This window comes from Canis lupus, chromosome 11 (assembly GCF_011100685.1).
Source record: "Canis lupus familiaris isolate Mischka breed German Shepherd chromosome 11, alternate assembly UU_Cfam_GSD_1.0, whole genome shotgun sequence".
NCBI lineage: Eukaryota > Metazoa > Chordata > Mammalia > Carnivora > Canidae > Canis > Canis lupus.
Genome location: NC_049232.1, coordinates 63,350,323 through 63,376,515, shown reverse-complemented (window position 1 = coordinate 63,376,515; position 26,193 = coordinate 63,350,323). Strand labels below are relative to the sequence as shown.

Sequence of the window (26,193 nt, the reverse complement as noted above, 5' to 3'; positions counted from 1 at the left end):
ACACCTTCAGACTCCAGGTCCCCACACAGGGAGTCAGGAAGTAAGACTGCACTCACTGAGAGAGTGAGAGCAGCCCCAGTTCTTATTCATCTCTGTATCCCCAACATCTGTTCTCACAAATGCCTGTTGAATTGTTCCTCCTGAAGCCTTCTTCGACCACTACCAGCCTAGTATATTCCTCTCTCCTGCCGACCCCCCAGTAGACACTGCACATGACTGCATTAAAGCACCCCACCCATCACACATTATCTGAGCTCCTTGCTTACCTGCCTGTTCTGCTTCTGGGCTGGGAGCACCTTGAGGGCAGAATCAAGATCTGGTTTAGCTCTGCATTCCCACTGAGGACTCTGGGACATGAATGCCACTTGCTAAACATTTACTAAACAGTGAATGAATGTGTATTAGACCTCCACTAGCCTCCCCACCAGTACAGGCCTCCTATCACCACCAGTCCCAATATTCTCTATCTCAGCACCTATTCTGTTGCCCTAGAATTTATTTCCTTCCCCTCTCCCATTAACCTAGGAGCCCAGGAGCCACATCTGTTTCCCCACCACAGCATTCCCAGCATCTATTCAAGTGCCACACGCATTGCAGGCACTCAGTAAACACTTGTAAATTAATTGAGTAAATGAATGAATGAATGAATCACTCAATCAACACTCCTTAGAACAATTCTTACCTTTTCCATTTATAATAAGTTGATTCTAAAGTCAATCATAATTGAGCAAAGCCACTTGAAATAATGTCACAACCCAGATTGTATTCACAAAGTAAGTGCTTTTTGTTTGGTGGCCACTTCAAATCCAAGTCTCATCCATATTGATGATAAGAAAGACTTAAAAGGAGGCTATTGAATGGGACCCTTCTTCTCATACAATGTGGGCTCCAGTGACCACTATAGTTGGAGCTACACACAGACTTCCTTTATGCCCCTCTGTTTTCATTAGCTCGGGTAACTTGCCAAAGAGTGATCCTTTTGGGCTGAAATTTTCCATGCTGGGTCTTGGCAAAAGGTGAATTTTGGGGGAAAGTTTGAATAAAATCCCTTCAGCCATTTTTTAGTTTGATGAGCATGAAAAAAAAATACATTTTTTTTCTTGCTTTTAATTGAAGACATTTTTAGGACACAGGAAACTCCAAACCAGTTGAACTTTGAAAACTTGAAACTCATGTCTAATCCCATCTAAGGAAACTATGGAGATCATTTGGGGCTCAAAAACTTTTTTTAATTAAAAAAAAAAAAAACAAAACAAAACACTAAGAGGTAACTGAAAAATCTCTTTGCAGCCTTAGCAATCAAGACATTCCCCCTACACACACACCCCACTTGGGCTACATTAAGTCTTTCTGTCATTCTAGCAAATCATAAAAGCTCAGAACTGTTTAGGAAGGATTATAAAACTTGGATTTCAACTATGATATTATTCTATCACCAATGATATTATTTCCTTCTTTCTTTTGTCTCAGGAATCTTTGCTCAACATCATACCAGGAATATATGATTTAAACCGTAGCCTCAGAAAACAAAAAAGCTAAAGTTCCTGGAATATAAAAGGACCACTCCTTCAAAGCCAAATATACAATTTGCTTTCCAAAGCTTTCTTAGACAAATGCTAACCAAAATATTTTATCTTATGCTGGATTTTCTCAGTACTCCAGTCAGGATCAGATTCTTGCTTTCTTATTCACTGGAAACTACCTTAGACTAGTCATATTATAGTTCTTGCCACAGGATTCTTTTCAAAAAGCAGTGCTGAGCTGGAAAGTCAAAAAGACCCGAGTTTGACTCCCTGCTCTGATATTTACCAAGCAAATACTTTAACCTAAGCCTCAGTTTATTCATCTGTAAAGTGGAATAATAAAATTACTTTAGGCCAAGGGCCCCCACCAAATAAGCATTCAATAAATGGCAAGGTTTTTCTGCCCCTCCTCTGTCAGCCATTTATTCACATTTGTCCTGACTTTATAGTACCTACTTGACGCTTCATGTCTTCTGATTATCAGCTCTTCATCATGTCCGGTACAGCGTGACATGCAGAGACACGCAAAGCAGCATTAAGGGAGTGCTGGCCATGTTGTATATTTCCAGGGACACCAGCAAATGTCTTATCTTTACCTTTGCATTTGCCTTTCCCTGCTCCTAGAAAGATCCCTTTCACGTTTGCAAACCTAGGATATAACTGAGTAAATGAGTAGATAGACGAACAAACCACTAAAGGCCTCCTGTTCCCTTATAGGATTGGAAGGCTGAATCTTGGCTTCGATTTTCCAGTAGTTTTATATTAGCTCAGGTTTCACCTGACAGCCCAGGTTTGTTTGAATACTCACTTAACCTTTGTTATATATTCAAAATCAGCCCCATCTCTACCTGCAGTTTTGTTTTTATTAATAGGCAGACAGGGGACCTTCAACTAAAGTCCTTTGCTAGGGCAAAAACTGCCTCTATTTTAATTTCCCACTGCAGAGACATAGAACCACCCCAAAAGAGGAAAACATTATGGGAACTCAAAAAGAAAAAGAAGGGAGGGAGGGAGTGAAGGAAAAAAAGAAAGGCACAAAGATCCAGCATACCTCCATCCACCCTGAATCTAATCATTTGTTTGTTCATTTTCTTCTGCAAAGTTGGCTGACCTTCTTGCCTCTTCTTCAATAAAGTTTTTTTTAATTAAAGATGATTGAGCTCCAACTATGTGCCATTTCTTTTGGCATATATCATATATCATATCATTTCATCCTCATCTCCTTTTTTTTAAATTTTTTTATTTATTTATGATAGTCACAGAGAGAGAGAGAGAGAGGCAGAGACACAGGCAGAGGGAGAAGCAGGCTCCATGCACCGGGAGCCCGATGTGGGATTCGATCCCAGGTCTCCAGGACCAAACCGCTGCGCCACCCAGGGATCCCCCTCATCTCCTTTTACAGATGAGAAATAGGCTGGAAGAGGTTAGAAAGCTCATCTTCCGTCAGACACCCAGAAAGTGTCATTGTGCATTTTAAAAGCATTTCTCATTACAAGATTTCTCCTGTCTTCCCCACCACCTCCTGTCCCATCCTATAACCCCACCCAACACATTGCTTGTGCACACTTCTGTTTTACAGAAAGATTCAAGAGAGGAAGAAGCCCATCTGTGGAAACACGCAGGGGCTAAGTATCAGCATGGACAGGTACGTTGCAGATTCACGCAGGATTAGCTCCAGGGACACGGGCGGGGGGCAGACAGGAAAGAGTGCACAGAAAGCCCTAACTGCATTTTGTAAGCTTCAGCTCTTTGGCGGGGGGCATTTATATGGCTGTTTTCATGTTGGGCTGTATAAGTGGTCATTTGTGTCCTAATACATTTTTTGAAGACTTAGCAGCAATGCCTGGTGCTTACTCCCAATTCTGACCATTTATGCACACATACACATCTGTAACACAGGCACACAGGGTCACAGTCAGTACACACGCACCTACGGACAAGTACGCCCAGACACTGACACATTCACACACTACTCCTAAACAGTCACACATTCATCTGCACATATTCCGTCACAAGTAGTCACACGCTCACTCGGGTGGGCAAACACACACACACACACACACACACACACAAACACACACTCTGCCAGCCCCAGTCTCTACCCACCACTCCTCTCCCCAGCTCAGGGGCAGGAGGGTCACACACAGGGACCCCGAAACTGGGGCACGGATGCTACACCAGCTGAGCAATGGGACCATGTGGAAGAGGGCAGAGCAGAGATGCAGGAGTTCAGTCCCATGGGTGGGGGGGGGCAGCATGTGGCCCCAGCCATGGACAGATGTTCCCCTGCCCCGCCCCCCCCCCCCCCCCCCACTCTTCTGGGAAGGGACGGAGTTAAGGAGCAGCGGGAAGACACAGTCTCTCACAGTTCGGGGTGGGAAGCAGTAACTCGTGTGGGGAACAGCCTCCTCAGAAACCATGGCAACACCCATGTGGCGGCTCTGGATTGGCCCCCGACCAGACATTTATTAAGCAGCCTCATAAGCTGTGGTCTCCAGAAGAACAATACCAAACTGATCAAATGTTAATGGCTTCAATCTGTTCCTCCTCACAGAACTCCCGCCCCATCCCCCTCTCCACAGACTGCATTTCTGCTTCCTGGCCTCAGCTGCAACCGGCCTGCGCTGCTACTCCAGAGCCTAGGTTCAAGGCCAGGACCACAGGGCACAGGTGACTTAAGGTACAGAGATGGAAGGCAGGTCAAACCTAGAGACCCCTGAGGACCAAACAGGACCATTCTTAGGTCAGACTGCCCGAGGTGAAGAGTCTCCAAGATCATCTGACCAAGTAGTTCCCGATCTGGCTGCATTTAAGAATTACCTGGAGAGCTTTTAAAAAAAAAAAAATGCCAGTGTGTAGGTTCCACCCTAGTCCAATTAAATCTGAATCTCCAGGGGGTGAGGGCCTGATCTTTTTTTTTTTTTAAAAGCTCTCCAGATAATTCTATGCAGCCAGGGCTGGGGACCACTGCGTTCATTCAAGGGCTGTAGAAACAGGGACGGGGACGGGGAGGGGGCGGCCAAGGATCCCAGAGAGTGAAAGGGACCCTCCCCAGGTCCCAGAGTTGGTGAGGTGCCATACTGAGAATGGAACACAGACATGCTAACCACCCGCCCAGAGCTGTGTTCATTAGCCTGGGCTATAGCACCCCATATAAGTCTTAAAAGTATATCTCTGTCCTTGACTCACCATGAGTCCTGCTCTTTTCTACCAGGAGCTGGGAGGTAGAGGTGGGAGGAAAGGGGATAAAATGGATCCAAGGAGGTGCAAGAAAAGTAGTTTTGACAAAAATATGGAGACCAGACATTTAAGAAATCACAACCACCACACCAACTGATTCACAAAGTTTACTGTGGTACAACAAAATATATCATGGCTACTCATGAGACCTTCACCCAGACACTCAAACCCCCAAGCCTTCAAGCCCAAAACCTAAGAAACACCTTCAGCCCTTCCAGCTTCCTCGCTGCCATATATAGTTGGTCTCTAACCAGTTTAGAATAGACTTCATACAACTAGAGCTTCCACAGTCCAACTCACTGGCTCTTACCCAAGTTCATGCCACCTAAAATGTCCCAGGGGCCTCCTCATCTGTCTCCTTCAATGGGTATGCACTCTCCAATCCACCTGCCATAGAGGCACCAAAATATTATCTTTAGAATGCGTATCTGCCTATGATTCTACCAAAGCTTGACAAACAAGCCCCTGCCTGTGGGTCCAGGTATACCCAGGCACCATGTTCTTCATATATTGACCATACACTGTGCTAGGGCAAGACTCAGGTGGAAAAGAAGATAAACACAATCCCTATTGAAGTGCAACTCACATTCTTGATGAGGAAACAGATGTTGACTAACCGTGTGATCATTACCAAGAAGGAGCTAAGAGAAAAGCACTAAGAGAATATATATGAGGAGCAGCCTAATCCATTCTGGGAATGTCAAGAATGGCATCTCCAAGCAAAGGATGGGATGTTTAAGCAAAAAGGGAGAAAAGTTCCAGAAACAGGGGACAACGGAATGCACAAATGCTCTGAGTGGTGAAGGAATATGGTCTGGAACCCCAAGAGCAAAAAGAGAGAGGCACAAGGGGAGGCTGGTTAGGGGTCAGATTATCCAGGGCCTCTTAAATAATAATAGAGACTTGGTGTTTAGCCTATGGATTTTAGTAGCATGACCAACTGTCCCAGTGTACCTAGGACTGATGGATTTCCTGGCATACAGGATTTATAGTGCTAAGATGGGGGTGAGGAGGTAACGGAGAAGAATGACCATGGATGGCAGGTCTGTGACCTGGACTGCCAGTGAACAGTTGAGCCACTCCCTGGAGGGGATCAGGACAGGAGGGAGGGTGACATATTCAGTTGTTGAGTTGGGGAAGTTGGGGCCATATTCAAGTGGAGATGCTAGCTAGGCTCCCGGGTCTATGGTCTGAAGCTAGAGGTCTCTGCAGAAACAGGTAGGTCTGGGAGCTATCAGCAGTTATGATAATTGAATTATAGGAGCAGTTAGGTAACCTAGAGATTAAAAAAAAAAAAAAAAAAAAACCCTGTCAGAGGGACCTACATCCCAGCCTTGGGAAATTCAAACGTTTAAAAATCTGGTAGGTAGGGGTGCCTGGGAGGTTCAGTCAGTTAAGCATATGACTCTTCATTTCGAGTCAGGTCATGATCTCATGGTAGTGAGATTGAGTCCCCCGTGTCAGGCTTGGCACTCAGCTGGAAGTCTGCTTGAGTTGAGCTTCTCTCTCTCTCCTCTCCCTCTACCCCACCCCCTGCTTTCTCTCTCTCTCTCTCTCTCTCTCTCTCTCTCTCTGGCTCTTTCTCTCAAATAAATAAATAAATACTTAAAAATCTGGTAGGCAAGAGCACAACCCAACAAAGGAAGCTGAGGGAGACCAGCCAAGGCTGTAGGAGGAAGGTATGTTGAGCAGGACAGAATGGTCCACCATGTCCAATGCTGCTGGAAAATCAAATAAAATGCCTGGGCAATGCCTACTGACTGAGGAATGTAGAGGTCATAACGACCTTCTCAGAAGTGTTTGAGTGAAGCAAGAAGGTAGAGGTAGACTCAGGAGTAAGTGGGAGGGAAGGAAATGCACAGCACAGCACAGAAAACTTATTTGGGGAATTTGACTGCTCATGGGGCAGGAGCTAGAGAGAGACGTGAAGTAGAGGGAGGTTGTGCTCTAAGGGGAGAGACCTGAGCAGGGTGATCTGCCGATTGGGAGAATCCAGTAGAGGAAGCAGGGAGAGACAGGAAAGAGAAGGGCTCATCACCACTCTCCGCAGTCCGCCTCCTCCCATACCTCAGCCTGCAGTCCCTGCACACTGCTCGCCACACTCACCCTGCTCTTGGTGGGCTAGGTGCTTTCCCTCTCTGTCCACAGAAACGCCTCCTGGCATCAAAGGACCACCACTGCACTCAAAGCCGACTGGTTTCCTTGTCATGTCTCCCACTAAATGAAGAACTCTTCAAAGGCAAGACAGTCCTCTCAATTCTCAGCCCAAAGCATTAGCTGGCCCAAAGTACATGCTCAGGAAACATTTATGGAATGAGTGAATGAATGAATGAATGAATGAATGATTTCGGAGGCACATATGGGTAGGTATGAGAACTGTCTGGGCTGGCATGAGGAGGGGTCTGTGTTCTCCAGAAGCTCGGCCCTCAGAGAACTCAGTTTCTGTGGTTCCTATTAGGGGCAGGGAGGCAGGGTGGGGTGGACTCCTCACTGAGCTCACATTCTTCTCTTCCATTGTTCCTGACAGCTGCGCATGGAAAGTACAACATCCAGCAAGGCCCATGTGTTTCCCCTCCTCCTCTCCCTCAGCAGGGAGGGAACAGATGGGCGTAATTTATGCCCAAACCCCTCCCATGCAGCCCTGGCACTGGGGAGAGGAGATTCAGGGGCAGAAGATCCACCCAGGTTCCACAAGCTTCTCTCAGCATCTAGGCAAGAGAGTCGCTGCAGGGGCCAGCCAGGGTCGGGAGCAGGAGAGGACAGAGGGTGGGGAGAGGAGCCAGGAAGGAACACGCCAGTTGTACGTGACTGCGGCATTCCAGCTCATGTGCCATCAGGGCACACACATTATCTCAGCAGAGACTCTTGAACCTGCTTCAAACCCAAGGAAACTGAGGCTCAGAGAAGCGAAGGACCTGCTCCAAGGTCACCCAGCTGGTGACTGGCTGCAGAGCCAGGATTCCGATCCAGATCTATCAGGCTCCAAGAACTATGAACTCTCCACCAGACCCCACTGAGGGAGGAAGTCATGTCTTCAGGCTCCCCTCCACCTTCTCTCTCATGGGTCATCCAGGCTGACAGGCAAAGGAGCCTTGAGGCCCAAGCTGAAGGGGACAGGACACTAAGGCCAAAACTGTAGGAAGTCCCTAGAGGAGGAGAAAGCTGTGTGGGAGGGAAGCATGAAGGGGCACCTTGGAGAGGCAAGGACCTAAGTCCTGACCAGGTGGGCATTCCTTTGACTGGCTTTTGAGGTCAGCCCTCTGTTGGGGCTGTTCCTGCAGACAACCTTCAAAGCCAGGAGACAGGGTCAAGGGGAGATTCTGAGGGCTACTGACCTCCAAGTCACTGTAGCCTACCTCCCAAGTCACCCCTTGCCTCTTCAACCAATTGCATCGGAGGCAACTGGTGCAGAACCCGCCTCCAGGGAACCTGGGTGTGACCCCAGGGCCTCCAGATGCTAGCTGTGTGCCCATGGGCAAGCCACTCTACCTCCCTAGAACAGGATTTTGTGAAGGGGGTGGCTGAACTCCACCTGCAACTGTATCCATTGAGAGTCCATTTGGTGTCCTGGTTTGTCTCCTTTTTGCCCTATCAGATCTGCAGTTACTAGTAAAAATTGAGAGACTATACCTAAAAGTATAAATTTCAAACTTCTTTGAATAAGGTCTGGGACTTGAGCCTGCATGGTCCATGGTTGCAATTTAGAGGGATATACATGCTCTGGCTTTCCACTGTCCCCAGCACTCCCTCTCTCCGATGGATGCCGCTTGCCCAGGAGATGCGGCATTTGCTACCTCTGCCATGAAAATGATTTCAACTATGACCCCAAATCTCTGCACACGGTCGGGAACAGTGAGCCCAACCAATTCTAATCCATCAGCACCTCCCCAGCACCCAGCACGAGGCTTGACTCCCCGGCGGTGCTCAGCCATTCATGTGTTGAACAAATCCATGTACGTGCTGAGTCCCTACTCTGTAGAGGTACTTCATGAGAGGCTGGAGACTGAGCAACGAACAAGCCAGATGCTCATGGTCTGCTCCCAACAATCTGTGAGCTCTCTTCTGACATCGTCTCCATTGAACAGATGAGAGAGAGGGAACTGAGGCACAGAGAAGGGGAGGGGCTCACCCAAGATTTCAAAAGGAGAGGCAGAGGTAGGATCCAAACACAGCTCAGCTGATTTCCAGCCAATCTGTCTTCTGAATCACAGGCCTGTGAACCAAGGCCCATGGGCCAGATCTTGGCTTCCGACCTGGTTTTATAAATAGTTTTATTGGAGCGCAGCCATGCCCATTCACTTACCTTGTCCGTGGCTACTTCCACACACAATGGCAGAGTCCAGTGGCTACAGCAAAGACTGTGTGGCCCTTCAAAGCCTAAATATTTACCACCTAGCCCTTTACAGACCCAGTTTGCCAGCCCAAGCTCTGAGCCACTATTCTAAGCATCCAGCCTTCACAAGAAGTCACTGCTTTCATAAAATGATACTGGGGGGGAGGGGCCGGACCATAAAATAAATACATATAAAGGGCACATATTTTTTTTAAAGATTTATTTATTTATTCATGATAGACACATAGAGAGAGAAGTGGAGACACAGGCAGAGGGAGAAGCAGGCTCCATACAGGGAGCCCGACGTGAGACTCGATCCCGCGACTCCAGGATCGCACCCTGGGCTGAAGGCAGGTGCTAAACCGCTGAGCCACCGAGGGATCCCCCATAAAGGGCACATATTGCAGTAGAGAGGGCCTCGGTAGCTCTGACACTGAGTGCCCAGAGAGGGCCATTCAGCTCAGATCTGACTGACAAGGGGCCAGTGACATAAAGATTGGGGAGAAGAGCTTTCTGGACAGGGAGACCAGCTGGGCAAAGGCCCGAGGGCACCAACCAGCAAGCATTGAGAGCTGCGGGAACAGAGCAGAAGCCAGCAAGCCTAGTGCCCAGTAGGCGAGGAGGTGGGCACAAGGGTAGAAAAGCATCTGGCTAGAAGGACTTCCTGAAAATGTTGAGCAGATGAGCTAAGCAGTGCCTGGAGAAGACTGAAAACCCCCGCCTGGCTTGTACTGGCTGCCTGGATCCAGACCCTTCCTTGACACTGGCAGGGCTTCCTCTCCCTGGGCTATAAAATGAGTTCTCACTATGAACCGCCCTTCTGAGGTTGGCGTGGGTCGGAGGCAATAAAAGACACGGCATGACGGAAAAGCCCTTTGTAACCACTGCACGCCATCCCAAGACCTGATGGCTGTCCCTGATGTGCATGCTGAGGTGTTCCAGGAGGCTCATCACCCCCGGGAAGCTGGAGACCCCTGAGACCCAGGCTCATCCCAGCTCCCTCATCCCAGGTTCCTGGGAAGCCTGAGGCATCCCTCCCAGCCAGGCTGACTCATGGCGCAGCCTCATTCATCCCCTGAGACTGGGGCTGCACTCCCTTCCCACAACCCTCAGCTAAGGGAGGAGGTCTGAAATAAGAAAAGGTAGCTGGCAGAGGGAGGAGCCTGAGGGCCTGGGGTGGATGATCCAAGAATGTCACTGCATGGATTGACTAAGCATGCAAAACTGAGCACAAGGAGGCTGGGAAGCTGAACAGAATGTGTGTGTGTGTGTGTGTGTGTGTGTGTGTGTGTGTGTGTGTGTGTGTTGGCATTGTGGGGTAGGGCCAAAGACAGAGGTGCCTGAATAATATGTGAACAAAGCAAACCAGGTTTTCTGTCATGTATCTTGGCTGCCTTGGGTACTGAGTGAATGTGTGAATGGCTACAACTTGTCAAATCTGTAAGGCATTGAAGGGCAAGAACGGAAACATGAATGATGCACAGATGAAAAGATTTTGGAGTCCAACAAGCCAGGGTCAGCTTCCCAAGCCGTATGACCTTTGGAAAATGACAGTCCCATTGTGAGTCTCAGTCTCCTCACCTGTTAAGTGGGAATAACATCTCCTAAAAAAGTTGTTTTCAGGGCAAGCAAAATGGTGGTAATTATAAGAAGCACTTAGCTAAGTGCACAGTTCACAGTGGCTCTCAAAAATATGCATTAGCACCTTTCCTCTCTTAGATTCTCAGGGTCTAGCAGGGCACCTGGCCCAGCTGCGCTGTGTGGGATTCTGAACAGCAAGGGAGAGAGTGGCTTTCTAAAGCCTCTGTGCGCTGACAAATTCAGAATGGGCTGGCTCTTCAGGACACAGAGACAAGAGCCCTGAGAAAACCCAAGGTAACAACTGGTCCTGTAATTTAGCTTCATGAATTAATTAATTCACTCAACAAAAACTTACGGGGTAGCCCCTAGGTGCTGAATCCTACAGGAACGTGGGACATACGGAGATGAGTAAGAGAAGCGGTGTTGGGCAGTTAACAGATGGCCAGACTGGAGAAGGACAGCACCAAGTAGGCCCACGAGAACACAATGGCTGAACGAGCACGCAGCACACAGGTGTGCTTGCTGAACACTGACACAGCGCAAACACGGGTAGAGCGGCCCTTCCTGTCCATAGGAAAACATCACCTCAATCCAAAACCAGGACAAGTGAACAACCTGGGTTTTATATTTCAGAGAGATCTAGATTCAAACCCCAGCTCCTCTCATATCCAACTCTGTGACCTGGGCAAGCTATCGACCACTCTGAGTCTCCAGGGCATTAAAACGGTATCAGCGACAATACCTGCTCACTCTGGCCCAGAGGTCTTGAAGCTCACACTGTGGGACTGACTTGAGTTTGCCCCCAATACTGGTTCTCCCCTTCCCTCTGCATATTAGAACCCCCCAATATTAGCTGAGTATACAGCCACCCAAAAGAAATCACTGCCTCTCTTGATGCTATCTTTGGCCAAATGACTAAGTTCCGATCAATGAGGTAAAATTGGAAAAGGCATCTGCAGTTTCCAGGGAGTGTGCTTAAAGTATTCTTGTCCTTATCTCTCTGCCTTTCTTCCTGCCTCCTTTCTCGAATGCAGATATAATGGCGGGAGCTCCAGCTGGCATTTTGGACTAGTTGGTGATTTTGAGACTAGCAGCAAGACAGGAGCCTGAGCCCCAGAGGCTATATCACATACCAATCCTGGACTAGACTAACTCTGACTACTTACATGAAAAAAAAAACAAAAAAACAAATGTTACACTTTGCTAATGTTACACTTGCTAAGAGTTTGGGGAAGGGTGAGGTTTCAAATGCCTCCAACTGAATCCAATTCCTAACCGATTTTCACTAGTATTAGCAGAACACATTCAGAGGCTAGGGATATCTCCTGTGGCATGCATTACTCAGCAGGCATGGTCTCAGTTTCCTCCTGACTGAGGACCCGTGCTCCCTGCCTGAAGTGCCTCCCATACCCCGGCCCCTCCCTTGTGCCCCATTCTCCTTCAGTGAGATCATAAGCCTTGTAGGACACCCTCAGTGCGCTGAGTTCATTCATAGATAACAACAGCTCTGCTGCTGGATCAGGTGGCTACAAGATCAAAAATATGGGAACGTGTTTATAAATGCACGAAGATGAAAACGCTTCCAAAAGCAGGCCTCAAATCTGTATACAGCCCAAGTCCAGCTGGGTGATTCAGCACCAGCTGCCTAAGAAGAAATCCATGTATGCACTTGTTTAGTATGTACCCATGGAATGCTTTCTCCAGCCAAGGCATCATGCCAAGCCCTGAAGGGCAGAGGAAAGGAGAAAGCCCCATCCCTGAGAACCAGGAGCCAAGGTCCAAAGGAGGAACTAACACGTTCACACAATGCAGATCATTCATTCATTCAACTGGCTATTTATTGAGCACCTATTATGTGCCAGGAACAGTGCCAAGGAGCAACCAAGTAAAGAGAATCAGGAATTCAGCCTGGGGCTGCCCATTGAACATGAAGATCTCTATCCTCACCCATTCAGTTCCAAAGAAGCCACGTGTGCTCCCAAACTCCCCCATTTTAAATCCAAATATTCCTAACAGTGAAAGGAGGCATATAGCTTAAAAATGGACTTGAATTTTTAAAGGCTGATAGTAGGCAGACAAGGGTCAGTAGTTCTAGGAAATGACCTGGAGTTTCCTATGTTGTCATGGCAGATCGGAGTCCAGAGCCAGCAGTTTCCTAAGGCAGTACCCCTGACTCTCTACCCTGTGCCTCCACATGCTCATCTTTAAGATGCTATCATGATTAAGAGAAAGTCCTGTCATCAGGAATACCTCAGGTGGAATCTTGACTTGGCCATCACATGGCCACTAGCCTGTTTCTGTTATGGGGAATTTGCTTAATGTTTCTGTAAAATGGGAGCAATAGGCCATCAACCTCATTTGGTCCTGTAAGGATAGACATTAGATATAGGGAGAAAAGGAGCAGGAGAGGAGAGGAGTCTCTAAGCTCCCATCTGGCAGAAAGCCCTAGCCTATGCCTTATCTATTTATTTTTTAATCTTTTTTTATTGTCATAAACTATGCATACTATATGAGAGCCTTCCTCTCTCTGGGCCTCAGTCTCCCCATTTAAAAAGTGAAGGGTTGGCCTAGAAGGTTATTTGCTGCTTTGCCTCTATTCAAATGCAACTGACCATAACATTAGAGGATTTTCTGGACTTCCCTCAAACGTGACTTCACAGCATAGTTTTGTTTTGTTTTGTTTTGTTTAAAGATTTTATCTATTTATTCATGAGAGACACACAGAAAGAAGCAGGGACACAGGCAGAGGGAGAAGCAGGCTCTCTGCAGGGTGCTCAATGCAGGACTTGATCCAAGGACTCTGGGATCACAACCTGAGCTAAAGGCAGATGCTCAATCACTGAGCTACCCAGGTACTGCTGTAGCACAGTTTATTTGTAAAGCATTTCAGTTAGTCATCTCAGAACAATCTCTAGGTGAGCATTTTATCAGGGAAGTAGGAGGGGCGGGCAGGGGACACAGGATGTGGCCAGAAGAAGACAGACCAGGCGTGGAGTGCCACGTGGCAGGAGCTTTAGGGGCTGCATTCCAGCCTTGAGCACCAGAGAAGCCAATCATATGGCTCCCACTGTATCCAGAAGTCTCGTTAAGTTCATTTTATAAGACTTTTTTGACATGTGAGGCCTTTAAAACATGTTTCCTCATTGTGCAGAGGTTGAAGTTCAATCCAAATATTTGTCTACAGAAGAAACTGGGCGGATTCGACTGCCAGTGGGACCATCGTAAGCTCCACTCACACTCTGGGGCCCCCAGAAGGGGTTCTTCTTCAGGATACCCTGATGGTAGCTCTGCTAAGAATAATAATACAAATACGAAGAATTAAAAATCCAGTGTCCAAATACCTCCTGGCTGTCTATACTTTCTATGATCTGTAGCTCTGCAAAAAATCAGAATTTTTATCCTAGCTTTTTTCTTCCAAAGCACACAGCTAGACAGGGCTAAACCAGCATCCCCATCCTGGTTCCTCTGATGCCAAAGCCTTAATTCTTTCTGTTCCACCAGCTACCTGCCAATGCAAAAGGGCAAAACTGTGTGGTGCTAGGATTGAACTCCCTAATAGCCCAGCTATTTGTACGAAGCCTTTTAAGGAGTTGAAATTACTACACTTTTTTGTTAAGCACCCCCCCGGGAAACCCAGTGTCCTTTACAGCCTTGTCTTGGCATCACATGTGATTGGGAAAGCTGACTTGAAGCTGAATTCTCTATTAAGGATGGGGCAGCCCAGCTGGAAGCCCACTCACCTTGCAGCAATGGGAAACCAGATTTGAAAGACCTTGCCTGCAAAGTATCTTAGGGACAGATTAGGTGAGACGAGACCAGCCACCTGGGTGAATCCTGAGCCCTGCTATTATCACAACCATGCACTTATTAAGAGAAGGTCAAGGGGTGAGTCAGATCCTGGAGGAAGCAGGGGGACAGGACAGGTCATGGAAAAGTCCATTTCCCAACAGCCTCCTGAAGAGACACTTCTCAGACGTACCCGAGTGTGTCCTCAATGGCTGTCTTAGAGGGTGAAGTCAGGCTGCTTAGAGCAGGACACATAAGCCCTGTAAGGACTGACCTGTCCTCCCAGGCAGCTATCCTCCACCCACTCCTTCCAACCTACACAGGACCAGTCCTCAGCATGGAAAGGTGAGCACCTCCTGCTCCTCGGGCACCCCCATGGTCACCAGCATGTGTGCCTTCCTCCCTTTGTAGTGTCCGTTCCACCCCTGAACACTGTCTACTCATCCCTTGAAGCCTTTCTAAGTCCCCTGGTTCTTCCTTCTGCACAGCACTGTTCGTCACTACGTAAACTCCTTAGTTCCTGTCTGTGTAAACTAGAGATAATAGTATCTTTCTCATAGGGTTGATGTGAGGATTCAATAAGACAAAACAAGTCAGTGCTTAGACAGCGCCTGGCCAGATTCAGGACTTGACGCATTTAGCCACCATCATCCTTCTTATCAGGCTTGGATTCCAAGGGAACTGGTAGGGAAATTTGCTAGCAGGCACTTTGGCCACATGACTCAGGCCTGGCCTTCCAGAGGGGACTCCTTTTTCCTTTCATGGCTCAGCTCAAGCTTCTGTGCTGTAAAGACCTCCTTGGCTACCCCAGCAGAAAAGCTCCCTGACTTGGAGCCCCCATTTGACTGGGTATGTGCCACCATGAAGGCCCTGGTCTCCTGTACAGCAGTGGTCTGATCTGTATTGATCTGTATGCCTCTCTCCCACCAGAGATAGAAGGGACTATTCCTTTTTTTTTTTTTTTTTTTTTGGAGGTTCCACTGAGACTTGAGCATAGGGGGACCATTTCTGAATACTGGCTGCCTCAGTGAGAAATGAATGCCAATAGGAAAATTGTTTTCTTCACAAATCCCAGGAGAATGTCCCTATATGCCAAGCAAGACTCCAATTAGAGAGGAGAAAGGTCACAGTCACAACAAAACCTGCATCATTTGCCATAAGCTGTTGTCCATGGACATAGGAAAGGTAAGGATTTTTTACACACATTTACTTCACCTTGATTTTGGACTTATAGGGATTTACAACATCACATTTTGGACAAAAACCTGAACCAATCAGATACTTGAATCACCATTCCAAGAACACACATCCAGTGACAAGGCACTCACTATGAAAATAACCTATTTCGTGTTTAATATCTCTCACCATTGTAGGATTTCCCTTGTATTGATCTGTAGCCTCTTGCATTAGTCATGATTCTGCTTCTTGAGACCCATAAAATCCATCCTCCTCCTATTCCCAGGAGAGAGATTTCAAGATAGGGCTCTTATATCTCCAGCCCCTTCCATATTCCAAAGTAACAACCCAGTTTCTTTGGCCAAGTCTTCAAGGCCCTCCTCATCTACTTCCACATCAGTGGTCCCACTCCCAGTGCAGGACCCAGAGACATGGGCAGAACTTTTGGTTGGCTCCAACCAGCACAAAACAGCAGTTTATAGACTCTCAGTCAGAGGACCTTGGGGATCATCCCAGGAATTTCAGCTCCCCCACCTTACAGATGAGAGTAAAGGTCACAGACATGTTCTGCTTCCCAGTACCGCAGAATCACGTTTGTTGACAACAGTAAACACTATTATCATTGTTGTTATTATTTTCACTGGCAGCCATGCTACAGAATGAACTCATATTAGACTTTGGTCTTAGAATTTTGATATTCTCTTCAATGATGTCAACGTTAATCTTGGAATTTCCCCTTGTAAACAACTCAGTAAAAAGAAAAAAGATAGAGAGATAGATAGATAGATAGATAGATAGATAGATAGATAGATAGATAAGGAAATCCTTAGAAACAGAAAGTAGATTAGTAGTTGCCAGAGAGGCTGCAGGGAGGAGAGAAAACAGGGAGTGATTGCTAATGGGTAAGAGGTTTGCTTTTGGGGGTGATAAAAATGTTCTGAAATTTGATAGTAGTGTTGGTTACACAACTCAGTGAACATATTAAAAGTCACTGAATTGTGTGCTTATGAAGGGTGAATCATATGGTATGTGAGTTATATCTCAATAAAGCTATAATTTTTGAAAAATAAAGGAACAGCTGACTCTCCAACTTTGTTCAGTTCAGCAGCCTTTCCTTAGGGCTCTTAGTCAACAGACTCTCGAAAGGATCCTAGGGATTTAAAGGATTGATGTCACTAGTCAGAACAAACCGTGGAAATTCTTTATTGGATGTTTTCTAAACTTCTTATTCCAAGTCAGCATTCCAAGAAATGGACTCCATCACAGTTTGTTTTGGTCTAAGATGTGAACTCCCAGGCTACAAGTTATGAACACTGTGTGTCAAACGCCTGAAATAATAACTTTGCTTAGTCTTCCCAGAAATCTGGAAGCCAGCGGTTCTCAAACTTGAGTGAGCACCAGCAGCACCTGGAGGGCTTGTTAACACACAGATTGCTGGACTCCATCCTCAGAGTTTCTGATTCAGTAGGTCTGGGGTGGGACTCAGGTTTCCAGAGGATGCTGTTGCTGCTGCTGTGGGAACCGCAACCCACGCTTACTCTTCTGTTTTACAAATGAGGAAACAAACTCAGAAAAATTTAGTAAATTGCCTAGAATCACATGATGTGATGGATACTATTGTGCACTGCCCCGGTAGCATTTTTGAAGTCTCTTCTCTCTTACTGCGTTCAAGAATAAAGACTGGAAATGTTCATAGACCTTTTCCAACATTCCTTGCAGCTAGGGATGGCATGATTCCCACAGGTGTCCCCTTCTTCCTGCTTCCAATGCTGACGGGATGCTAGGAGATGTGTTCTCCTCCTCATGAGAGCTACATGCTGAGCGGGAGGACAAAGTGATCCTGGGTCCTTGATGACTGGTAGCTCCCCCAGGATCCCAATGCTACCCCAGGATTTCTTGTTATGCATGAAAAACAAACCCTTATTGGTTTAAGCCACTGTTAGTCAATCATTCTCTTATTTATAACTGATATCGTCCCTAATGATACACAGGAATGACGGACACTGGACCCAGGATCTATACTTAAGTCTATCTAATCTAGTCCTACTGAAGCAGAATCTGTATATTATCAAGATCCCCAGGATCTTCATATACACATGAAAGTTGGAGAAGTCAAAGTTCTAGTGCAATGGTAACCACCACTGACCATCAGAATCACCTGAAAATCTAAAACCAAATACACAAATAAAAAAATAAAAAAACAGAATCCTGGGCTTCACCGCAGACCTACTGAATCAAAACTCTGCTTAAGTAGGAACCAGAAACCACATCACTGGTTCTGTATATTATTTTGCTCAGGGACCTTTTTAAGAAACTTATTACAGCTATGGCCCTTCTCCCAGAGAACCACATATATACACATACACATGTTTTACATCTAATTTCAGGGATTCAGGGAAGTCCACTCAGAGTCCTCCTAGGACATGTAAACTGCAGAAAAGGAGCCCCCGCTACATGTCTGGGCAGTTACAGAAATGCACTCAGGATCCTAATGAGAAGAGGCAGCCTAGCTCCTGTCAGCTGGGCCAGGCCGGGTTTGTTCTCACCTGAAGATAGTTTATGTAATCAGCTAGAGCCCAAGGTCACAATTCAATTAGCAGCTTCTGCAGCAACTATAGCTTTGTGCTCCCTGGGTTTTCACATCACCCCAGATTACAGAGCTTTTCATTTCATTTTCACCAAATTAACCTAATTCGCAAGGAGGATGACTTCCTGCTCAACCACTGCCCATAAGGATGCCACAGAGGCAGGTGCCTCTTTCAATTAGGAGATTATGAAAAACACACACAGAACACGCTCTTCAAAACAAGGCATTCAACACATGAGGCAGAGTGTCACTGCCTCCCCCAACCAACCAGGCAGATTACTCTTCCCCCCACCTACAGTTTCTACTGCCACGCTCACTTCAGCATTTTATCAGGTAATTGCTTACTGGTTTTTGCAGATCACAGGCTTCTGGAGGCAGATAACAGGTTTTTATCACTACAGTATTGTGCCTAGACCTAGCACAGGACCTGGTTAAACGTTGGCATTAAAAAGGCAATGATTGGGGGATCCCTGGATGGCTCAGCGGTTTGGCGCCTGCCTTTGGCCCAGGGTGCGATCCTGGAGTCCTGGGACCGAGTCCCGCATCAGGTTCCCAGCATGGAGCCTGCTTCTCCCTCTGCCTCTCTCTCCCTCTCTCTCTCTCTCTCTCTCTCTCTCTCTCTCTCTCTCTCTAATGAATGAATAAATCTTTAAAAAAAAAAAAAGGCAATGATTGGATGGATGATGAGTGGACAGATGGAAAGATGGGGGATTCTGTTCTTTAACCCTAGTAAAGGAAGTTAGAGTCTAGAAAATTTAAATGCAAGTTCGATCATGCACTAGACAGCCCTGAGGTCTCAAGCCAAGGCTTGAGTCTTGGTTTACCTCTATAAGATGGGGTCACTAAGAACACATACCTGAATTTCTAGGTATTATGACAATTAAATTAGAGAATACATGTTAACACATTTTTATACAAAGCAGCCCTCAGACTGTGGAAAGGGATGGGTCCCCAAACCTGGCAGAGCTGGGCTCTAAGTCTGGCTGCATCGCCAGCTATTTGACCTTGTGCAAGTGTCATAAACTCTCTGCACTTGCTTCCTCATTGGAGTAACAAGGATGGCAACAACTCCCGTCCCATGGCCCTGAAGGAGACACTGAGACAATTGACAGTGTGGGTACTGACCAAATGTGCATCCTGCTTCCCTCAGCCTCTTGCCTCCCATTGCCGGATGGTGTTTATAAGTTTGTGGAATTGACGATAAGAAGTGGTTGGATAAGGAAAATTGCCATTTCAATAAATCTGATCAAATTGTGTGGGAAAGCATGACCCAACAGCCAAATCCCTAATTAGAGGTTGGGGGGGAGTGGGTGTGCTGTGAGACTTCTTGCTAGGCAGGCCTCACAGCCCAGAGCTCGATAGAACATAGAGCTCTCAAAGCCAAGTTTCACAATTTTCCACCACATGAGCAAACTTCATTTGCCTTGATGAAGCAATAACTGTGTGCATTTCTTTATGTATTTCCCCTTTCCGCTCCTCCCTGAGCCTCCTCACTAATCCATTCTGCCTTCTTCACAGCCCCATTCTTCAGTGTTTTTCCCTCCTAGCCTCTGAGGTGGCAAAGCTATTCAGGGATTTGGGACCAGAGTCCTGGGTTCAAATCTTAACTGCTACATCTTGGCTACATGACCTAGTACAAGTCAATTCACCTGCATAAACCCTCAGTTCCCTGTGAATCTGGGGTTATCCACTCCAGCGTGGGGGTGGGGGCTGCTCTCAGGATGCAATGAGATATCACAGCTAACATGATAGGTCATAGTTTCTCTCCCTCTGCGCATGTCAGGGGATCCAGCTAGGAGCAGCTCAGATGGGCTTGATTCATTTGTTCAGGAAGAAGCGGAAGTGAGAAATCTCCAGGCCCAAACTAGTCTTGGATGGAAGTCAGGCAGTGGGGCAAAGCCCTTACTGCAAATGCCTATATGAACATCCTGGTATTTTACAGTCCTCTAGCACCTTCCACCAGGGCTACAAGGCTTATTTGTCTAGAAGGGCCAGCAGCTGTCCTCTCAATGGCCCCATGGTTTTCCTATCTCTCTGCCTACCAGTCCATCTGGAGATGCTTAGAAGTCAGCTGCAGAGAAAGAGATATCCTTTTCCCAGAAAGATTCTCCTAGAACCCCAACTCAATTCAACCCAAATGGTGGGAAAGACTATAAATAGAAAGAGCTTTCTTTTTATTTTTAAAGATTTTATTTATTTATTCATGAGAGACACAGAGAGAGGCAGACACATAGTCAGAGTGAGAAGCAGGCTCCCTGTGGGGAGCCCCCATGCAGGACTCAATCCCAGGACCCCAGGATCACAACATGAGCCAAAGGCAGATGCTCAACCATCGAGCCACCCAAGTCCCCCCCACCCTTTTTTTAAATTAGAAAGAGCTTTAACCTCAGATGAGCAGTGGAGAGGCTTGTGATGGAACTCTTGTTAAGCCACCAAAACCCAGCTCCATGGATCAGTGTCCAGCTGCCCATTCACACTGTGTGAGCCCTCCCACATTCCAGGGCAGTTCACATCATGCCCAGGCTCACAACACACTGGGGCTTCTGCCCTTCAGTTCTTCTCAGGACAAGAGAGGAGGAAGAATGGCTACGTGCCCCTGAACACCCTCCTGAGAACCTAAACCTGGTCCATGCAGCTCAGTTCTCTGCATTTGACATGCTGAGCTCTACACAGGCATTCTCTCATCACCTGTCCTCTGTGAGGCAAACCCTGGTGGATCCATTTTACAGATAAAGACACTAAGGCCCAGTGAAAAGTGAAGTGTCCACGTCAACTCAGCAGGCCCACAGCAGACCCAGGTTTCAGAAGTGGCTGGTTGTCATCCTGTTCAGTGGTCTTTCAACCCCCAGGAGCTGTCAGACATCCACCTCCATGATCTGTAAACTTTCTGTCCTTCTCCACTCATGTTCCTAGCGTTTGAGACCAACCATGAAAGGCAAATGGAAGAAAAGACAATGCGCCAAGCAGCAGAACACACTTGCTGGTGAATGAATCAAGCTTTCCTTCTGTACAGTCACGGAGCAGGAACACCCTGCCTTCACCTGTAGTAGAACTAACCATGGCTCCCAGAAGTCACCCCATTGAAGAATAGGGCACATCACCATTAACGCCTAAAATAGCTACAAGCTCCAAAGTTCACTGTCACTGATGGAGCTTTGGGTCAAGGAACTACCCATCATACAGCCAACTTGAACCCAAGAAGTGCCTCTCAAAGGCTGCACTTTCAGCACTGTAAAAAGACTGATTGGATAAATGTGGCTTGAGCCCCTAGGCCAAAACGTCAACATTAACTAATAAGCTAGGGAGAAAGAAGAAATAATTTATCAGTAGAATGATAGGAAGTCCATGGGTAAAACCAGAACTGCATTTTCTCACCATGTAGAGTGGATGTGTAATTCCCCCCATTTCTCTGGAAATAAGGGGCTAGTGCTATCAGCGAAATAATTTACGAGCCAATGTGCTCCATTGTAAATGGCTGCTATGTTTACTGGCTATAAAAACATCTCTGAACACACTGACCTTCAGCAGGTGAGCCCTTAAGTTTATAGCACCGAGGAATTGTTTTACTGCTCAGCACAAGCAACAGGTATGCTGGACACCTGTTGGGGGTGAGAGGTGGGGGATGGAGCCCTCTGGAATTTCAGCTAAATGAAATCCTCGGAGCACAAAGTGCCCCCAGTGGGAGCCAACTACATAAAATAAACCACAGAATGCCTTGCCAGAGCGTGGTCCATGGTAGGCATCCAAGTCTAGGATGAGCCAACTAAACAGGCCCAGGCTAAGTACTAAGGCCTGAAGTTCAAGATGATGGAGTCCAAGACAAGTGCTGAGGGAATGCCAAGGGCTATGCTGAAATACCCTAAATAAATTGATGTGATTATACAGGGCAGGGCAAAAGAAAGATCCAATGGTGTATAAGTCACAGTCTCCAAAGAAAGAGAACCAATAAGATGTACATAGATATATATAAGGGGAGATTTACTAGGGAATTGGCTCACACGGTTATGCAGGCAGAGAAATCCTGCCATATGCCATCTGCAAACTAAAGGACCAGGAAAGGTGGTGGTATAATTCAATCTGAGTCCAAAGGTCTGACTCGGGCTGATAACATAAAGTTCTATCTGAATCTAAATGCCTGAGAACCAAGAACACTGATGTCCAAGGGCAGGATAAGATGATGTCTTAGCCTGAGCAGAGAGAGAGAAAATTTGTCCCTTCTCGACCTTTTTGTTCTATTCAGGCCCCCAGAGGATTGGAAGGTGCCAAGCAATTCTGATGAGGGCCACCTTTTGACTCAGTCTACCCATTCAAATGTTCATCTCTTCTGCAGACACCCTCACAAACGCACCCAGAAATAATGTCTTATCAGCTTGTCTGGGCATCCTTTAACCCAGTCAAGTTGACAAAGAAAATTAACCATTCCAAATGGGAGCTACAGCCAAACGCCCAATATTGGGCAAATCTAGAATAGAGACAAAGCAAGAAATGTCCTGAAAGGTGTTCATGAGTCAAAGAAGCAGAGAGCATGGCAGCTGCCAAATGACACATAGGTGAATCAAGTTGACTGAAAAAAAAAAAGTTTAATAAATAAAGATATTCTTTCTTCTTCATCCTTCAACTTTCTCTGAGGAGATATTACTTTTCCCATCAATGATTTAGTATGGAGATTTCAGAGAGGCCCCAATGCAGAGCTCATTTCCCCAAAAGCCAATTACCAAACTATCCATGAGGATATCCATGTTGGCTTCAGCTAGGCATATATTCTTTGAGTCTTCCTCAGAAAGCTAAGGTGACATCTGACAACACCTCATGAGTTTTGAACTATGTTATCAGTCCCAGACTCAGAGAACCAACAGAAGTATACAAAAGAATAAGGAATGCCCAACTAAAGCATACTTACAAGATTCTGAGCCCTCAAAGGCAGTGATGAAATCAAGGACTGTGTACAATTTGTTCACATGAAGAGTCCTGAAAGAAGGCTTCATGCTCAGCCAGTGTCCTGGCCAAATGAGGAAGAGCCGAATGGGTTGGCCTACAGTTGCCCAATACCCTGGGCCCCTGGGGAAAAATAAGGAGGAAGCAAGCTATTGTGTCCAGACCAAGTTAGAAACCTAGTGATTTCCATTCCTGGTGTTTTTAATTCTGTGCCTTTGAAGGTCATTTTCATTTTTTAATTGAAAAAAATATTATGGTTGATGACCTGCCAGTTCTTCACACATAAAATTATCATTTGAAGCCAGAAGCCCCCACCTTTTTGTAAATAAACAGGCAGAACAATCTCTGAGAAGACCTGAAGCTTGTTTGAGGGTAAGAGGAGAACCTTCATTCCTGACCCTGCTCTCCCAGGATACACAGCACACGTAAGGACACACGTTCATGCGCACACACACATACTCATGCACACACATACCTATAATCCTCAAGCAAACTCATCTGCTACCATAACCCAACACCTAGCACTGAAGCTAGAATAACACTATCAACTATTTGACAAATAAATTGATCAATAAATAAGGATATGAGATTTAGAAACCAGAAACACAAGGAAGAAAAGAAAGAAAGAAAGGGTTCAGAACAGATGTGGGTTGGAATCCAGAAAGCTCAGAAATCTATTGGCAATAACAAGCCCTGACATTTGCATTACACTCTTCAGATTATAAAACCCCTCCACATCCCATATTACTTTTGATTCTTCCCTGCCCCTCTCCTTTAGGAGATTAGGAAGAGTCTTTGTGCCAAAGTTATAAAAGAAGAAACTAAAGCCTATAAAGGTCTACTGGCTTATCCATGGTAGAAACAAGAGAGCTAGAACTGCAGCTTTTGAAATCAAAGCTTGAGCTCTGGTGGCTACTGGTCTATGGGTTTGGGACCACTAAATCTACACTATTTAAGCCAGTGACTTGATCACAATCCAGAAAGAGTGGAGAAACTAACAACATCCATCCATTGATGTCTTTACTCAACATACAGGTAGTGGGTATCTCTTATGTACCAGGCTGTGTTTGAGGAGCTAGAGACACAACCAATAAATAACACAGATACAGTCCCTGTCCTCTCCAAGCTTACATACTGGTGGGAGAGAGACTGAAGGGGTAAACAACGAGACAAACAAGAGAATTAATTATAGACTATGAAGAGTATTATGAAAGAGAAATGAGATGATGGAATAGAAAATAATTGGGGGAGTCCACTTGGATGGATAGCCAGAGAGGCTTCGGAAAAAGGGTAATTTGAGCTAAGAGCTAAAAGATGAGAATGATCCAGTCTTTCTGGAAATGGTCCAGGCAGAGGGAGGGAGCATGTGCCAAGTGTTGGAGGCGGTAAAGAGTTCGAGGGTTCCAGGCTGAGGGAAGGAGGCCAAAGCGGCTGCACTATAATGAGTAAGGGAGAAGGATCTTTCCATGGATGCAAAAGTAAATGTAGATATAGACATAGACAGAGATGTAAATCATTTTGCTTTTGCCTGCCCTGCATCTCACTTCCTCCTGGCAGCAGAACATCATTTGCCTCTGAATAATTAATTACCCTTCCACTAATCTTCATCCCATGAGTTTTGGGTGGTACTGGCCCAACTCCCCAGCACCAGAAATGGGCACATAATCCACACTTGGATAATCATTCCCTGCCTCAGTGTATCCCTCAACATTCCAACCAACTCACCCACCCACCCCCAGCCCACCTGGCCACCACGTAACCTCAACCAGGCCAGTAAACAAAACTTGAGCCAGAAATGTTGATAAAGTTATAAGTGTGACCTGCTCCTGGGAACCATCTTCCCATAACCAAGAGGAGAACATGCCTAGAAATAAAGTCAGGCCAGAGTAAAACAGAGCTGAGAATGAGTCCTGTGGCAATTATTTGAGCCCCAAGATCCAACTGAACCTGGACTTTTCATCTATGTGAGCCACTAAATGCTTTTTTTTTCTCAACCAAGTTCCAGGTGGAGTTTCTGTAACTTGCAAGTCATGCATGATCCATATTTATGGTTATGCTAGCTGCCGAATGGCAGATTGATTAAGAAGGGACAAGAGCAGAAACAAACCCATTAGGAGGCTACTAGAAGAGTCAGAGAGCAGGACTAAAGAGATCCCCCAAACAGATCCAGGTTTTTGGTGCAAGTCACTGCACTGAGATGTGTGGTCATCTATATACTGAATACTGTATACTGCTCACATGCCAAGCTCACTGGACATATGGAGACACCCACACCTGCATGTGCCCCATCCCTCCGCTTAGATAACCCTCACTTTCTGGGTTTCAGCTCAAATGGCCTTTTCTCAGAGCAGCTTCCAGGAAATCTGTTCAAGCAGACACCCCCCAGTTATGTCCCCCCAACCAACAGTTATCCCATCCCTTTGCTTATCCGATAACTTCAGAGCACTGTCACAATTCATAATCATCTTATTTATTTGCTAATCTCTTTGGTCTCTCTCTTACAGAGGATGTAAGCTTGGTGAGGAAAGGAACTGTGTCTGTTCTAGTCATCAGTGTGTCTCTAGCTCCTAAACACAGCCAAGAACACAAGACTGCTCAATAAACATGCGCTATTGGCCATTTGACCCAATAACCCCTCTGCTGACAATTATTACCAAAAAGCAACTAAAAAAATCTTTTAAATGATTTAGACACAGATCATTATTGTAAACTAAACGGTCCAAAAATTCACTTTCATAATACTGACATATCCACAAGGTGGTTATGGTCACCAAAGAAAATCATCATTATGAAGATTTAGAGAAATGTCCTCAAACAATGTCAGGTGATAAAGGAAGGGTAAAACATTGCATGGATTGCACCTGTATTAGCAACAAACAGGTACCTATAATCTAAATTTAAACACACATGTTTATTACAGGAAGGGAGGGTGCAAAAATAAATAGGTGATGTGGAAAGTGTTCGCATTCAGGTGTTTGGTTTATTTTATAGTGTGTTTTATCCCCCTCACAAGTGGATTTAACAATAGGTAG

At 46.1% G+C, this 26,193-nt stretch overlaps 1 long non-coding RNA gene across 1 annotated transcript in view; it reads right to left on the bottom strand.

Moving 5' to 3' along the window:
* The window catches only part of LOC111098119, a 251,579-nt gene that overhangs the window by 173,555 nt on the left and 51,831 nt on the right, over positions 1 to 26,193 (bottom strand). Inside the window, exon 7 of the long non-coding RNA XR_005367098.1 lies at positions 23,127 to 23,284. This is a non-coding gene — a long non-coding RNA (uncharacterized LOC111098119). The remainder of the gene's footprint in view (positions 1 to 23,126; positions 23,285 to 26,193) is intronic.